Genomic DNA, 17,955 nt, shown 5'->3' on the forward strand with positions numbered 1-17,955 from the left:
CAGCTGGCACATGTGGACGCGCTGGGATGCTGGTGGCCGGCGCTAGAGGTCGCCGCTGGGGTGCGTTGCGGTGCTTGGGAGCGTGGCCGGGCCCCTCCGTAGGCTCGGTGGACGTCTTGTTCCTCGGGGCCCTCTGGCTCGACCTGGAGGGCTGCAGATGGGGCGGAGGGCGACCTTTCCCACGCCACCGCGGCGGCGAGGGCCTCCTTCAGGGTGACCTTTTCCCTCTCCATCAGCTTCCGTTGGAGCTTTTCCTCTCGCAGGCCCACGACGAAGTGGTCACGGAGGGCATCGTCCAGAGGTGTGTCCCAAAGTTGCAATCGGCCGCGAGCTGGCGCAACTCAGCGAGAAATTCCGCGGCGGTCTCTCTGCCCAGTTGGTTGCGGGTGTAGAATGTTACCCGGCAAGTCAGCTCGGTGGGCTTGGGTGCGAAGTGGTTCTGCACCGCGTTGACGATCTGCTCGAAGGTGCAGTCGTCGAGGCTAGTGGGGGAGAGAAGCCGTCCGGCCAGGGACACCACAGCGGTGCCGCAGGAGGCCAGGAGGAACCCCCTCTTCTTGCCTTCATCTGTGACATCAAAAAATTCAAGCGCGGACTTGGCGCCTTGGACCCAGGAGGCCCAGTCCTGCGGGCGGGCTATGTCGAAGGGCGGAAGCAGCCCTAGCCCTGGAGCGGTAGCCATCGTGCGTGTCGGAGGGGTTGCGGGAGAAGCGGTCTCGCTCATCGGATCGGCTGCTTCGCGTTCTCCTGGTTCCTTGCGACGGCCCGGCTCAGATGCGGCAGTATCCCATCCTCATCGCCAATATTGTGTAGTGGGTTGCCGCATGGAGAAACGACAGACGACGACGTAGTGCATAGCACGCTTTATTGGTACACAACAATAACGCGGGAACAACGGCCCGGGGACCAACTATATACATCCCTGGGGACACACCCCTGGTCACCATTGGTGGGTTTGAATCTCCCGCCATGGTTCCCATTGGTTCCCCAGTGGAGGGACTAGGAGGCTAGTCCCTATTGTTATCCCAGAGTCAAGCTCTGGCAATTTTGGCTGACCGCTGGCCCCCGGTGGCGGTCTGCATACACAACAGGAAGGCAGGAAGTGGGACTGGCTGCCCTTCCCATACTGGATGATGACTTCAGAAGCAGCCAGGCAGCATCTCCAAGCAGCATCTCCAAACAGGATCCAGGCCCACGTTTCATATTTTGACATATTTTCTCTGGATTTAGGAGGCAGCCACAAAATTATGGAGCCCAGAGCCATCCACAACAAATACAACTTTTCCCTCTGGTATGTTAATGTTGCATCTAACTTAGAAATGGGGTACTGTAAAGTCTTGGTTGATGTCACAGACATCCAGAGACTTCGGAGATTTCTTACCAGATTATTACATCATTGAAGATTTTGTTGTGCATGTGCAGTTACCATGAGACGTTACCCATGGGCTATTCTACAAACTTTCAGCAACCGCACAACATATGAGAAAGTAAGACCTGGCTTCAGTAGCTGTATATTTGCTTCTGGATGGGTGTGTGTGTGTTTTTGTCATAGCATTAGTGACCACTGAAGAAGGCCCTAAAAGCCAAAATGCATATTGGTCATTTGATATATTTCTCAGCTATGTATGTGAAATCATCAGCTCTGTATGTAAAATGACTACAGTTGCATGTTGATGTTCTTTGAAGTCTGATCTTCAGACAGTTGGTTTTTAATCTTTCAATATTTGCTACTGTGTTCACCATAGATAAATCTGTCAGATGGAGAGCAGTTGTAAAAGCGGGAGATCCCCAGGCCCCACCTGGAGGCTGGCAACCCTAGTCATTTGATATATTTCTCAGCTATTTATGTGAAATCATCAGCTCTGTATGTAAAATGACTACAGTTGCATGTTGATGTTCTCTGAAGTCTGATCTTCAGACAGTTGGTTTTTCATCTTTCAATATTTGCTACTGTGTTCACCATAGATAAATAGATATATATTTGATCATATATATCTTTAAGTTAGTTTGGCCCTTCAAAGAGTACTGGTATATTTTAGGGTTGAGTTTGTCTTCCCCCTTTTCCATCCTCTGTTATTTACCTCCATGCCAGAAAAAGCTTCAACAGTCAATTTCCACACACTACTAAAGGTAAAGGTTTTCCTTGCTTGAAAGCCAGTCAAATCCCACTCTAGGGGAGCAGTGCTCATCTCCGTTTCCAAGCCGAAGAGCCAGCGCTGTCCGAAGACATTTCCGTGGTCATGTGGCTGGCATGGCTAGACGCCAAGGCGCACAGAACATTGTTACCTTCTCACCAAAGCCGTCTAGAGCTCTTTTTGTAGCAGGAACTCCTTTGCATATTACTAGGTTGGCAGGAGCTGGGGTCAGAGACAGACACTCACTCCATCATGCAGCACTCAGGTCTCGAACTGCTGAGCTACCGGCTCTCCGGTTTTTGTTCAGCATCTTAACCACTGAGCCACCACAGCCACACATTAATCTTCTATTAAAAGGAACAGGATATTTCTCTTCCCCCCCCTCCATTAGCAACCCAATCCCTAAATCCAGCAGATCAAACTCTAAGAGGTAAGAGCAGCTGTGGAAGAGCAGGGCCTTTACTGCTCTTCTGATTCACATGAGCTTAGGGTTACTAACTCCTGGTTGGGATTTACCTGGAGGATTTTGAAGTGGAGCCTGAGGAGGGTGGGGCTTGGAGAGGGGAGGATATTCAATGGGGTATGGTGCCATAGAGGCCACCTTCCAGAGTGGTCATTTTCTCCAGGAGAACTGATGTCTGTCGCCTGGAGATCACTTGTAATCCCAGGAGATCTCCAGTCACCACCTGGAGGCTGGCAACCCTTCTTGAGCTGCAGCTCACAGCACCTCAGCCAGGCATCCATCTTGGAATCAGGCCCACACTAACCCCACTGTCCCCAGAAGACCTCCTCGTCTGTCTGCTCAACAAAGAACATCTGCCACTCGTCCATGAGGCGGCAACTAAGAGCAGCATATATTCAGGGAGAGGGTCGCCGAAATCAACATTACGCTCCCAAAGATTTCATGTATTTTGGGCATTAAAATGTAACAAAAAGGAGATGGCAGTGGAGCCAGCTTTCTTATACAGGTTTCCCAGTTTCTTAATTTTTTTAAAAACGAAATACTAATGTCTGCCAAACAAGCTTTTATCCAATGTTTTTCATCTGTAAAAGATTCTCCATCAATCTTCCTCCTCAGTACCTCTGCGCCTCAGAAACATAACCAGACTTGATCTGCTGCTGAAGTAGGGTTGCCAGGTCTGGGTTGGAAAATACCTGGAGACTTTGGGGGTGGAGCCAGGAGAGGGCGGGGTTTGGGGAGGGGAGGGGCCTCAGCCTGGTCCAATGCCATAGAGTCCACCCTTCAGAGCAGCCATTTTCTCCAGGGGAGCTGATCTCTGTCGGCTGGGGATCCGTTGTCAAAGCGGGAGATCCCCAGGCCCCACCTGGAGGCTGGCATCCCTATGCTGAAGTACTATATATTTTTTTAAATCTTACATGTAATGAAATAACAGCTCAGACTGGTGAGAGCTGACAGCACACAATGTTTTCTCCCTACAATAAGCATTACTTTGGAGTTGAGGCCTTTTACCTAACTGGAGGAAGATACTTTAACCTTACTCATGGTCTACTCAGAGTTTTTGAGTAGACATATATAACTACTCTTAATTCTTCTGTCGAAGAGGAAGAGCTGTGGAAGGTGTCCTTTTCACTAGAGGAGGAGCAATCGGTCACTGCTAACACAATAGCAAATCTATGGGAGAAATATTTAAAGCACCACCGTTATTTATTGTGAAGAAGCAGTGGTCTTTAACCATCAGCAATAAACGTCAACACAAGTCTTGTGATGCCTCAAAGATGGCAAAAACATTCTCCTCCAGCAGGTCAACAGAAGGAGAACTTCCTTTGGGTTTCTTATATATAAGAATAGGCAAAAGGCTTGGTTTCATCTACACATCAAACATTTGCAGTCCCACCCAGTTCCAGGTGAGGCTGCAGTTGTATTCTCAGGCCATCTGTTTTTGGCCACCACTTGAGATTTAGGCCATTTTATTAGTTGAAAGGTTTTTGTCTGTCTCATCACCCTCCTGTTTGAGGGTTTGCTGTTGTTTTTTAACCATAAAAGCCACATCAAGTAGTCTTAGTATGCAAATGTTATTGATTCATTATTATTTAAGGTTTGCTAACCTGGGTGACTATCACTGTTCCCTCTAAGCTGAGTTAGTGTGAGCTAGCTCACAGTTTTTTAGCCTCTGGCTCACATATTTTTGTCTTAGCTCAGGAAGGGATGGCTCTAGAGCAAGCTAATCTATGCAGCAGCCAAATCACTCGCTCACAACTTTAATACCAGTAGCTCAAAAAGTAGGATTTTTGCTCACAAGACTCCACAGCTTAAAGGGAACATTGGTGACTATTATAGCACTGTACTGTTTCATATTGAATTTGAATTGTGTTTCCCCCGAAACCTTACAGTTATCTATCTCCAGCATGCATGTCTCTCTATAAAAATCCTCATTAAAATTTCAGTCAGGACACGTAAGAGGTAATGCAATCACGTGCATCAAGACTCATTCTTCAGGAGGCTTCCTCTCAACCATGCACCAAACTTTAATTTCAGCTCTTTGACCCTCCCAGGTATGGGTCTCCTTCTTAGCCCCAACAACGGGTTTCTCCCCTGAGTCCCAGAAATCTGTCTTCATGCCTGCACTCACCTTCCCCTAGGAAATGTTGTGTTGCATTTCTCCTAAGGAAAAGACCAAGCCTGACCAGCAAAATTAGGCTAACAACACTCTCCCTTGCGAAGGAGAGAACAGGTGGGCTGGAAGGAGAACTTCCATTTATGACCTCTGGGCATTTAACCCTTTCTAGCCTCTCCCAGGAAAATGGCAGCAAGGGAATAGCTACATCTGATAGGGACAGTTGGATCGCTACCTCCCCCTCCCCCCTGCCCAAGAGGAGCCCTGGTTTTGTCTTCTGAATGGCAACCAGAATTTCAGTGAAGTTTTTTTCACTTTTTTATTGGCACCATTTCAATGTCTGCCTGCCATGATGCAGAGCTCCAAGATGGAGGTGTGGGTATGAGATTGAAGATGCAGCCCCCCCTCCCAATTCTTTAAAATCCTTCCAATCTGTAAAAAATTCTTCAGCCTCCAAGTCTTTTAATTTTCTCGTCATTTTGTCCATTTCTGCCATAAAAAGCAATTTTTTAATCCACTCTCCCACTTCTGGTAAGGGATGGGATGTCTCAATAGAAGGCCAGAGACTGGCTGTTCATCGTTGTGTGTTCATCTTCAGGAAACGTGTTGTGACACTGAAGTAAGGTTTGGGGTAGAGGTCTGACCAGGGTTGCCAACTGACTAGGGAACAAACCTAGCCTGGCTTGCTCTTCTCCATTTGCCGAAGCTCGACACAAAGCAATTGGGAAGTTTGTTTGTTTGTGGGGTTTTTTTTTAAATGCCACAGATAGCAGCATAGCAGATTTGCATGGCTGCTCTTCTGGAATTATTCACAGCAAAGGTTTCTACTTCAAACTCTTAAGAGAGGAGCAGGGGCTGGTTGAAAAGCTGGTCACCTTAGCCCTGGCTCAGATTATCCAATACAATTGTGGGAGGCAGTTCAATGGGGCCTCTGCTGCCCAAGTTCCACAAGGCTTTCAAAAGCTGTTTATGGTTCCACTCAATATTTGTCATGGATGGAAATTCTAGAATAAGCAGACAGATGTCAATTACTGTATGCTAACGTTTAAGGTATCTCACAGCACCTATCCACCTGCCTCACAGAAGAAATCTGTAGATTCTGGACATCTTTTATGATGGAAGCATCCATGCCTTTATGGTCAGTGGATTTTCACTGAAGCGAATTGGATCTTGGAAGAGACACTTGAAGTCAGCTTCATGGCAGGCGGGGTGAAGCTGAGCCATCTCAGGAGAAGCATGATAGGCTGGGTCTTGTGGCTTTACTCCTGCCTTGTCATAAGGACAGCACAGAGTTATACCCCAGCAACATGGGAGCCGGTCACAGCAGTGCTTTGATTCAGCCAATATTTTCTGCAAAGAGTTAAGATCTGACAGGAGGAGGTCGTTAGTCAGAAGTTAGCTTTTGAAAGTTGAGAAGGAAGGGTTTGGCTAACACCTACCGGTGCCCGTACTGGTGCCACACCTCCTGAGACCCCTCATTGGTCAAGGTAGTCTTCTGTCTTCATCTGGGAAAAGCCCCTCAAGGACTCTCATTGGTCTGCATTGTTTTCCAATGTCTATATCCATCAAGGCCATCACTTCAAAGGGTGTACCTCTGCCCTGATGCCAACTGGCAGTCCACCCCCAAACATCTGTTTGGGCCAGAATCCCTTCTCTTCATGGACCTTTGCACATCTGGACAGGTAGCTATGCAAACCCCCCCCCCAATGCTTCACCCCCTTTTGTCTCTGAACTTTTCACTTCAACCCTTTCTATCCTAGCTGTTGTGTGTGTATGTGTATGCTTAATTATTATTGTATGCTTGAGAATTATTCAGTAAAAGAGCAATTATTTCATCAACCTGGTCTCTTTGTCTATTTACGGACTCTGGGACTTCTGACTCTGGTATACACCGGTTATGTCCAGTGTTCCCTCTAAGCTGACTTAGTGTGAGCTAGCTCACAGTTTTTTACCCGCCGGCTCACACATTTTTGTCTCAGCTCAGGAAGGAGGGCTCTAGAGCAAACTAATTTATGCAGTAGCCAAATCGTTCCCTCACAACTTTAATGCCAGGAGCTCACAAAGTAGAATTTTTGCTCACAAGACTCCACAGCTTAGAGGGAGCATTGGTTATGTCCCTATATTTTATGCCAAATGGCTATATTTAAATCATCGTTCCTTCAAGCTTATTAAGGATATAAGGCAATTTGGCTAGCACCAGTGCTGTGACCATGGGCCCCGTGGTGCTCACCAACATCTTTCCTGCTGCCCCCCAACTGTTTTTAGAATGTGGGCAGGGTCGTCAAGGACTTTTGCCCTGCAAGGCACCTAATTTGCCATTGAAGATCTGATTGGCTCACCAGTGCTGTGACCATGGGCCCCGTGGTGCTCACCAACATCTTTCCTGCTGCCCCCCAACTGTTTTTAGAAAGTGGGCAGGGTCGTCAAGGGCTTTTGCCCTGCAAGGCTCCTAATTTGCCATTGAAGATCTGATTGGCTGTGCAGAATTTTTAAAATGTCACTTTGACAACATGTACCACCACTTCAGAAGAATCTCTACCGTATGACTGAAGGTAAGCACACACACAAAAACCCTTTATTGGCATGAAAGCACAAAACATCATGGAAATACGGAAAACTGAAGGTAAGTAACGGCAGCCATTTTATGGCTGCACCCACCACACTGTCAGAATTCCATTGGTGCTCACAAGTGGGAACAGGTTGGGGACCCCTGCTCTATTCAATTAGATGAAGCACACATGCCAGTGCCAAACATTGGCTTTACTCCTCCTACGAGAACATTATTCTCAGCAGTCTGCTCCCCGTGAGGTGGTTTTACCTCAGCCTCCTCGCCATGCCTGAGCTTTCTTCAAGAACCTCTTCCATCATTTATCTTTCTCCAGGGAAATCCCATAGGCTAGAAAACCATGGATGATTTCAGTATTAAAGATTTCTGAACTCTACATGTTTTCTTCTTGAATTTTTGGTAGCAAGGCAGGCTGCACTATATCCTTGGGTTTGGGTTGTGTGTGTGTGTGTTGTTTTTTTTGTGGAGATGTTGGGTTTTGGGATTCTTGGGTTTTTGAAATTGGGAAGGGTGGTTGGGAAGTATTATTAGGTAACGGAACTGGGGATTGTTCTTGGGAAGTTGTCAGAGATTGCAGTTCCTATTGTGGTTTTTGTCAGATGTCTAGTGGGCCGAGATCCAGGCCAATAGGATCTGATGGAGGAAACCAGGTGGGGGTCAGGGATTCCAGTGCTAATGGGGCTAATGGGGCAGGGAAGGTATGGCGGTGGGAAAAGGTGGAACAAGGGAAGGAGAAGGAGATATGGATATGCTGGATCCCCTTCCAACCTTTGTCCCATCTCAAGAGATGCTGGCTGTAGGGATAGGAAAACGTACCCTTCTCCGACACTGGAGTTGTGCAATGCCAGGTCTATCAATAATAAGATCCCTGTTCTGCAAAGCTATCTGACAGAACAAGCAGTAGACCTGCCGTGTATGACTGAAACCTGGGTGAGGGAGGGTGAAGCAGTTGTCCTGAATCAACTCTCTCCCCCCCCCGGGGGGGTTTTCAGTCCTCCACCAGTCCCGGACTGATGGGGGGGTGGCACTACTCATCTGGGAGGCTTTCTCCTTCAGGCCACTCCCTGAGACAAAGATTGCCAGCATTGAATGTGTGGGCCTTGTGTGGGAGGCCAAGGAGAGTTTGGCCATTTGGCTGGTGTACCGACCGCCTAACACACTGGCAAATGCCCTGCTGGGTCTGTTGGAGGCTGTATCTGGATGGGCCTTGGAGCACCCAAGACTTTTGGTCTTGGGGGACTTCAATGTCCATGCAGATGATGCAACCTCCTCTCAGGCTAGGGACCTGGTGTCGTCCATGGTGGCACGAGGTCTCTCCCAGTTTGTATGAACCCACACACACACCAAGCAGGTCACATGCTGGAACTTATCTTTGCATCGGGGATTATGGTGGATCAGATTACTGCGAATGCACAATCATGGTCAGACCACCTAGCCTTAAAGGCTTGCATGGGTATCCCTAACCCTCCGTGTTTAGGTGGCAAGTGGATTTATGCTCACCCATGGAGTCAAATGGACCTTAATAGGTTCCAGGAGGCTCTGCAGGATCCGATTCCCTCTGGCAACTTGTTGGATGTGATGGTGGAAGACTGGCAATCCCATCTTTCTGAAGCCATCAATGAAGTTGCTTCCCAGCGTCCTCTTTGCCCCCATACCAAACTAGCTCCGTGGTATGCACTGGAGCTACGGTGGATGAAATGGGAGCTAAGTCAGCTAGAGAGAGGGTGGCGACGAGCTCAGGACGAAGCCACAAGAGCATCCTATAGGTTGTTTATGAGAACCTATGAGCAGTGTTCCCTCTAAGCTGAGTTAGTGTGAGCTAGCTCACAGTTTTTTAGCCTCTGACTCACAGATTTTTGTCTCAGCTCAGGAGGGATGGCTCCAGAGCAAACTAATTTATGCAGTAGGCAGATCGCTTGCTCACAACTTTAATGCCAGTAGGTCACAAAGTAGATTTTTTTGCTCACAAGACTACACAGCTTAGAGGGAACATTGCCTATGAGACTAATTTGCCGCAGGGCATTCCAAATGCTAGGGAATTGGCAATTGGCTGTGAGGCATTTGCAAACTATTTTGCAGACAAAATCTTGTCACTCCGTCATGACCTTTCAACCACATTTGATACAATAAAAGAACTGGAAGCTTATTGGCTGTCCTTGGGTCCAATCCTAAACCACTTCAATCTGCTCTCCTAGGATGAACTTGACAAGACTCTGGTGGCTGTAAAACTTACCACATGCCTCCTAGACCCCTACCCATCGTGGCTAGTTAAAGCTTGTGGCGATGAGGTGTGGATCCCCCTGAGGGGGATTATCAACTTGTCCCTTTCAACAGGGACCTTCCCAGGGAGACTGCAGTGGTTTGTCCTCTCCTTAAAGGATCCTCTCTGGACCTTACGGTCCTTAATAACTACCGCCCAGTGTCTAACTTACCATTCCTGGGTAAGGTAATAGAGAGGGCAGTGGCAACACAGCTCCAGGCTTTCTTGGAGGAGGCTAAGATCCTGGACCCCTTCCAGTCTGGCTTTTGCCCCACCCATGGGATGGAGACAGTGTTGGTCACCCTGGTGGATGACCTCCGAAGTCACCTGGATCAAGGCGGATCAGCGCTGCTGATACTTCTTGATTTGTTGGCAGTGTTCAACATGGTTGACCATGATGTGTTAACCCACCACCTCACCAATGCTGGGATATGGGGCTTGCCTTGTAGTGGCTAGCCTCCTTCCTTCAAGGTCAGGGACGGAGGGTGGTGCTTGGAGGAGAGCTATTCCAGCGACACCCACTGGAATGTGGTGTGCCGCAGAGAGCAATTCTCTCCCCTATGTTATTCAACATCTACATGTGCCCCCTCACCCAGATTATCTGGAGGTATGGGCTGGGGTGTCACCAATATGCAGATGACACCCAGCTGTATCTACTGATGGACGGCCACCCGGCTACGACCCCTGGAGACCTGGAGGAGGGGTTACAGGCCGTGGCTGGATGGTTGCGTCAGAGCTGACTGAAGCTAAATCCATCTAAAATGGAGCTCCTGTACCTGAGTCGTGGGGGACAGGGGATCAGGCTCCCAGCCTTCGACGGGGTTCCATTGGTCCCGACTGTAAAGAAAAATGGTTCCTTGCTCTGGTTTGCAAAGTAAAATCTTTGGTTCAGGCTGTGTAGAGGCCTAGAGAAACTTTCTCAGGGACAGTTAGAGATAGCAGAGAGCGCCTTGGAGCTCCCAATTAGCACATCCAAAGCAATTGAGCTACTAACACCTGTGGGTGTGTGTGTGGGGGTGGACCAGGCCTAGCTGCAGATAGTTTCATTTCTCCCCCCTCTTGCTCTTGTCCATCCTGGAATGTCATGTGCCTAATAACACAGAGAGTTACATCACCTCTCGGGTCTCTCATTAGTTCAAAGGCCTAGAACTGGTCAGAGATCCTTTTTCTATAAATCTAGTTACCATTCGCACTATGGAGTGGAGCCTGGAGACTATTTGACATGGCTTTGTCAATAGTCCCAGAGCACCCAGCTTGGCATCCCGTCTTGATTCCTGCCTGGACTGGCTAAAGTTGTGAACATCTTGTTTTGCTGAAACTGACTGCCTTTGCTGAACCTGGAAAGGGTAACTGGAACTGTGTCTTTATATGTTTAGTTATGCTGGGAAAGTTTGGGGTTGATTATTTTATTCCTTCACTGTCTAGTCTCTGCGGGACTGACTTTTCTTGCTAAGTTCCCTGAGAAGCCGGGAGGCTTGGTCTTTCTCTCCTGGGCTGTTGGAATAGATTGAAAGACCTGGTGGCAACCTACCAAGACTAGAGTGAGTGTTAGAATCTCTCTGGTACTTTGTAACTTTGTTTTGCAACACACTCCACTTGAACCAAAAGTTCCTATTCTGGATGGGACTGGCACTTTTGACACTGACATCGACAGGGCTCCATTGGTCCCGACATCAGGGGTAAAGAGCTTGGGGGTGTTCCTGGATGCCTCCCTTACCATGGAGGTCCAGGTCAGTACCACTGCCCGGTCTGCCTTTTTCCATCTGAGGCAGATCAGGCAGTTGGCCCCATATCTCACCTCCCAAGACTTAGCGACAGTGATCCATGCAATGGTCACTTCCAGACTGGATCATTGTAACTCTCTCTATGTCGGGCTGCCCTTGACTCTGCTCTGGAAGTTGCAGCTAGTGGAGAACGCAGCAGCACGGGTGTTGACGGCGATGCCTGTACGGACGCACATCCGCCCAGTGCTGCACGACCTGCGCTAGCTGCCTATCAAATTCCAGATCCGTTTTAAGGTGCTGGTATTTACCCTCAAAGCCCTATATGCCCAGGGGCCAGCATACTTTCGAGACCGCCTCTCCCCATATGCCCTGGAGGGCACTGAGGTCCACCAACCAACATCTTTTGGTGGTTCCTGGCCCCAGGGACGTTCGACTTGCCTCGACCAGGGTCAGGGCCTTTTCAGCCCTGGCCCCTGCCTGGTGGAATTAGCTCCCGTGTGAGATCAGGGCCCTGCGGGATTTATGACAATTCCGCAGGGCCTTCAAGACAGAGCTCTTCCACCGAGCTTTCGGTTGAGGCAGCAGGTGTCTCCCTCCCTGGGTTGGCCTCCATCTGTAGCCTGGGTCCATGATCCTAAATCTTACAGATTTCCAACAAATTTAAATTCTAGCACCAAGAACCACTGAGGTATCTGGGGTTTTTTTTTAGTAGACTTGTATGGTACATATGAGCTATGTTATTTTATATTGTGTTTTAATGTGGTTTTAATTGTATTGTATTTATACTGTTGGAACCCGCCCTGAGCCCATTAAGGGGAGGGCAGGATATAAATCCAATAAAATAAGAATAAAATAAATATAGCTATAGACGGTACATACAAAACCTGACTGTTCTAGAATTTCCACCTATGAGAAACATTATGTTGAACCATAAACTGCTTTTGAAAGTGTTGTGGAGCTTACCAGAGGTCCCATTGCCCTGCCTACCATTGATGTGTGGGTGTGGGACATTTTGAGCTAGAGCTAATATTGCCAACTTTTCAACTACCCCCAAGCTCCTGCGCTTTAAAAAAAAATCCCATTTCATGTAGAGACATCAGCAGTTGACAATTCCAGGGAAGCCATGCTGTAAGACAAAAGGGAAAAACTACAGTGAAAGGGGAAAACCAGAATTAAAACCATTTATTTATCTTTAAAAAGAGTTGGTCCACATCTTCTCCACTCCACGCAGCACCCTATCCTGAAACAAACAACCCCTCCCATGTTCCAAAGTGCAAGGGGCCAGCCCTTCAGCATAAAACACAATGAAGAGAAAAAAGAACATACTTTTTTAAAAAGTTCCTGTCAACAACATGAAATAATATTTCTCTTACAGGCCTGAATACTGCATTATGATTTTTGAGAAGCAAACTCAACAAGTTGAATGCCCCTGATGCAACAGACGCCTGCTAAAGCAATTAGATTCCCTAATGACAGAAATTCTGAAAGTTCCCTCAGAAAGTTTCACACACACACCCCAACCAGACCAAATTAGTCTTTCTGTACATGGATTTTTCAGTTCTGGGGCTAGGTAACTCATGAGTCTTCAGGTGGGAACTCTTGAAGCTGACGCTTTCCCGTCACACTAAGGATGTGTCACTTTTGTTGTAGAAAAAGCAGGGATTTCTGAACAAGCCTTTCCCCACACTTTGCGCACTGCTGTGTTTTTTCTCCTATGTTGGTCTCCTTAGGTCTATGAAGATTATTGTTAGTTATGGGTTAATTGCACCACATTCCATACGTACACATAATCTAGCTCTGGCATGTTTTTTTCATGTGGATTTTAAGGCTGCCTTCCCAGAAAAAGTTCTTCTCACACTTTGAGCACCCATATGGTTCCTTATCTCTATGTAATTCTCTGTCTGCAAGATACTGGTAGTGCCAACGGAAGGTTCTTCGGCATTTCAAGCAATAATCAGATTTCTTTCGTGTATGCAATTTCTTGTGTAGCAGAAGTTTAGTCACTTGATGGAAGGATTTCTCACACTGCAAGCATGTATGTGGTCTCTCTCGAGTGTGCACTGCCTTGTGGACAACAAGGTCTGATTTCTGACTAAAGCTTTCCCCACATTTTGAACATTGATGTGGTTTCTGTCCTGTATGAGATCTTTCATGCTTAATAAGACTTGATTGTAATCCATAGCTTTTCCCCCAGTCGGAGCATTGATAAGGCTTCTCTCCTGTGTGCAGTCTTCTATGTTGAACAAGATAACATTTGATCACAAAGCTTTTCCCACACTACACATTGATGTGGTTTCTCTCCAGTGTGCAATTTTTTGTGTACTGAAAGGCTTGAACTAGTACTAAAACTTTCCCCACCGTCTGAGCATTTATATGGCTTCTCTCCAGTATAAGTTCTTTCATGCTGAACAAGCCTTGATCTACAAAAAAAAGCTTTTCCCACACACCAATCATTTATATGACTTCTCTCCTGTGTGGAATTTTTGGTATACTGAAAGGCTTGAATTAGAACTAAAACTTTCCCCACAGTCTGAGCATTTCTATAAATTCTCTCCAGTATGAGATCTTTCATGTTGAACAAGACTGCTACGGAAACGAAAAGATTCCCCACACTCGGAGCATTCATAAGGTTTCTCTCCTGTGTGAATTGCCCAATGATCAACAAGACTCCATTTGTACTTAAAGCTTTTCCCACACTCCACACATTGATATGGCCTCTCTTCTTTGTGGCATTTTTGGTGCATTGAAAGGTTTGACTTAGTACGAAAACTTTTCCCACAGTCTGGGCATGTATGCGGCTTCTCTTCACTATGAGATGTTTCATGTCGAACAAGCAACGATTTAAAAGCAAATCTTTTCCCACACTCTGAACATAGATGTTGCGTCTCCTCCTTGTGTGATTTTTTGTGTTTTGAAAGGTCTGAATTAGAACTAAAGCTTTGCCCACAGTCTGAGCATATGTATAGCTTTTTTACTGTGTGCATTAGTTGAATATGTCTTGAAAGGAAAGCACTGGAACTTAAACTTCTCTCACACTGTGGGCATTTATGAGTTTTCTTTTTTCTCTGGACTGACTTTCTCTGTAAAGGACCAGCACTCTGCACCGAGTTTTCATCATACCCTCTCTCTGCTACTTCTGTCCCACCTGAGGTTGCTTCACTTAAACTTTGGTCCTCTAAGAGAGAACGTCTTCTCACTGGATCGGGTTGTTCACTGCTTTGTATCTGAAACCAAGTGCTGCATCCTTCTTCTATCTCAGACGACGGGGAAGTCTCCTCTCTTTCTCCACCTGTGAGATTGCTATTCTCAGGTGTTCTCAAGTGAAGATTCTCTTTCTTGCTCACCTGTTCAACATCTGTTTGGGAAAAAGAAGAGAATTATAAGAAAATAAGAGAAGCCAATGTTGGATCAGGCCAGTGGCCCATCCAGTCCAACACTTGTCACACAGTGGCCAAAAATACCAGGTGCCATCAGGAGGTCCACCAGTGGGGCTGGGACACTAGAAGCCCTCCCACTGTTTCCTTCACCAAGCACCAAGAATACAGAGCATCACTTGCCTCAGACTGAGAGTTCCTATCTGTATCTTGTGGCTAATAGTCATTGATGGACCCGAGTTCGATATATTTATCCCATTCGCAGAGGTCATTTCGGGGGGGAACGTGGGGGATCGCAGTTCCCTCGAGTGAGGTGGGGGGCGGGGCACACGATGAAGCCACACCCCCTGCTTCCGGCCACCCCGCTTCCAGCCCTCATTCAGCCAGGAGGAGGCAAGAGAAGAGGGAGGGTAAGTTGCTTCCTCCCCACCTCTCCCCACCTCTCCCCACCCCTGCCTGCCTGGGGCCAGGGAGGGCCTTGGCAGGGCTTCCTCGCACTCCCGCCGGCCTTGCAGGTCCACCGCCGGGTCCTTGATGTCAGGGGGTGTGGCATATGCTAATGAGTTATGCTAATGAGTTCCCCTATCTCTTTTCCTACGAAACTACCCCTGCCCATTCCCTTTTGAAGTTGTTTATGCTTGTAGCTGCCACCACCACCACCCCTGTGGCAGTGAATTCCATGTGCTAATCGCTCTTTGGGTGCAGAAGTACTTCCTCTTATCTGTTCTTACCCAACTGCTCAGCAGTTTCACTGATGCCCACCATATCAACCACAGATCAAATTTAGAGTCCAATGGCACCTTTAAGACCAACAAAGGCTTATTCAAGGTATGAGCTTTCGTGTGCATGCACACTTTCTATTTATATCTTCGATTTCTTCGATTTTGAAATAGAGTAGAATCTCTGTTCTCTCCTCTCAGCCATGGAAGTCACTTCACAGCATTTTTTGAGGTGGATGCAGTGTTATATCAGCAAAACATCCCAATATTCCTTGCATTACATTCAGTATTCTAATATGCTATTCTGAAAAATAAATACACTAAAATACAGAGGATTTATAGTCCTTCTTGTTGAGAATACATATATGAGGACTAAATGAGTTAGCATATATAATAAGATAAGAAATCATCCATGTTTCACTTAGAATGAAACCTCCAGATGTGATGGTATCCAGACATCCTCTTTTGAGATGAGATTTCTCAGACCAAAGGTAAATTTAAACCTGCATCCTCTTTCCATCAGTGGCCAGCCAGAGGCTGTTATTATTTATGCCTGCATCTTGTATTCAGAGATACACTTCCTCTCTGCATGGAGATTTTATTTCATTACTACAGCTAGCAGCCATCAATAGACATTTCCTTGATGAAATTGTCTAATCCTTCTTCAGAAGCTGTTTAAACCAATGGCCAGACCCAGGTTATTGCTGTGGAAGCTGAGTGGGTGATTTCAGACTAGTCAAAGACTTTCAGCCTAACCTACATGACAGAGTTGTTGTGCAGATCAAAAGGGGGAGAGGAGAACAAAGTAAGCTGCTTTGGTCCCCACTGCAGAGAAAGACTGTACTTTTCCTCCTGGGGAACCACTGTTGCCAATCTCCAGGTGAGGACTAGAGATCACTCAGAATTACAACTGCTCTCCAGATGGCAGAGATCAGTTCCCTTGGAGAAAATGGTGGACTCTATCATTATACCCTGCTGAGGTGGTACAGGATCTGCCAGACCCAGTTTCTTGCTGTGGAAGCTGATTGGGTGATTTCAGACCACTCACAGACTTTCAGCCTACTACTTACTTGGGGCAGCAAAATGACTTGAGACAGCCCTACCTCACAGGGTTGTTGTGCAGATCAAAAGGGGGAGAGGAGAATGTTGTGAGCTGCTTTGGTCCCCAATGTGGAGAAAGACTACTTTTCCTAGGTAGAGGCTACAGGGAGAAGGGAGGAGTTGGGAAACTTGAGGTCAGAGGGGCAAATAACGGTAGGTTGATAGTTGGCTGGGAAGGAGATAGGGCTTCCAACTCCAGGTTAGGAAATTCCTGGAGATTTGAGGGATGGAGACTGGAGAGGTTGGTGTTTGAGAAGGGGTGGGACCTCAGACAAGTCCATAGACTCCACCCTCCAAACCAGCCATTTCCTCCTGGGGAACCATTGTTGCCAATCTCCAGGTGAGGACTGGAGATCACTTAGAATTACAACTGCTCTTCAGATGGTAGAAATCAGTTCCCCTGGAGAAAACAGTGGACTCTGTGTCATTATACCCCACTGAGGTTGCCACAGCAAATTGACGCTGAGTGCCAAAGGTTGGGGAACCTGCTCAGAGCCTCTTTCTAGAGCTCATTGTATTTATTTCCACAATGGGCCTTATTCCTATTAATATATAAAAGCCAAGCCATGCTGGCGACAACTCACCTACTCTCCCATTGGCCACTGGGGAAGCTGCCTTGTTGCCTATTGGCCTGTCCCACTGGCTGCTCCATTCTTATACCCCCACTTTTGACACATTGCAGCTTGGGAGTTGTAGTTGTCAGCTGGCCTTACTGCAGCCATAGCAAAGGGAATTAGAACTACAGTTCCCAAGTTGGGAGTCCCAAGAGGCTGTGGGGCATTAGCAGGGAATCAGTTGTTAGTTAAACTGTTAAACATGAATTGGGGGAAAGGGAAGGCCTAGACATCTCCCTGAATTACAACTGATCTCCACACTACAGAGCTCTGTCCCCATGGAGAAAACGGTTGCTTTGGAGGGTGAGCTCTATGGCAGTATACTTCACTAAAGTCCTTCAACAAAGGCCCTCCCCTAATTATTGCCAGCCTCCAGGTCTCACCTGGAGATCTCCAAATGACCAAGATTAGTTCTCCTGGAGAAAATGGCTGCTTTGGGCAGTGGACTGTATGGCATTATGCCCTGCTGAGGTCCCTCCCCACCCCCAAAACCTGCCGTCTCCAGGCTCTACCCCTCAGATCTACAGGTATTTCCGAATCCAGAGTTGGCAGACCTGTAGCTCGCTACGAAACTGCTTTCCATATCTTTGGAACCCAGAGAACATGGTATAGGAGGAGATGTTTTTCTACCTTAGCTGCCACTGCAGAGCCCCAAATCAACATAAGTCAGGGGTGGAGGGAACCATACCTGTTACCATGCGGCTCTCTTCCCATACTACTTACTTGGGGCAGCAAAATGACTTGAGACAGCCCTACCTTATAGCTAAGCAGAAGGAAATAAACATGGCTCGCCTCCCTCTATTTTCCCTTTTCCTCCTCCGCCCCACCAGCCACAGCTGGGACACTTCTAGAGCTCATTGTATTTCTTCCCACAACGGGCCTTACT

General features: G+C 47.3%; 1 pseudogene; it reads right to left on the reverse strand.

Annotated features, from left to right (window-relative positions):
- Positions 1–232: 232 nt before the first annotated feature.
- Positions 233–14,245, reverse strand: LOC107113564 (annotated as a pseudogene).
- Between the last annotated feature and the right edge of the window lie 3,710 nt (positions 14,246–17,955).

Source organism: Gekko japonicus, unplaced genomic scaffold (genome assembly GCF_001447785.1).
Source record: "Gekko japonicus isolate JY-2015 unplaced genomic scaffold, Gekko_japonicus_V1.1 scaffold2934, whole genome shotgun sequence".
NCBI classification, from domain to species: Eukaryota; Metazoa; Chordata; class Lepidosauria; order Squamata; family Gekkonidae; genus Gekko; species Gekko japonicus.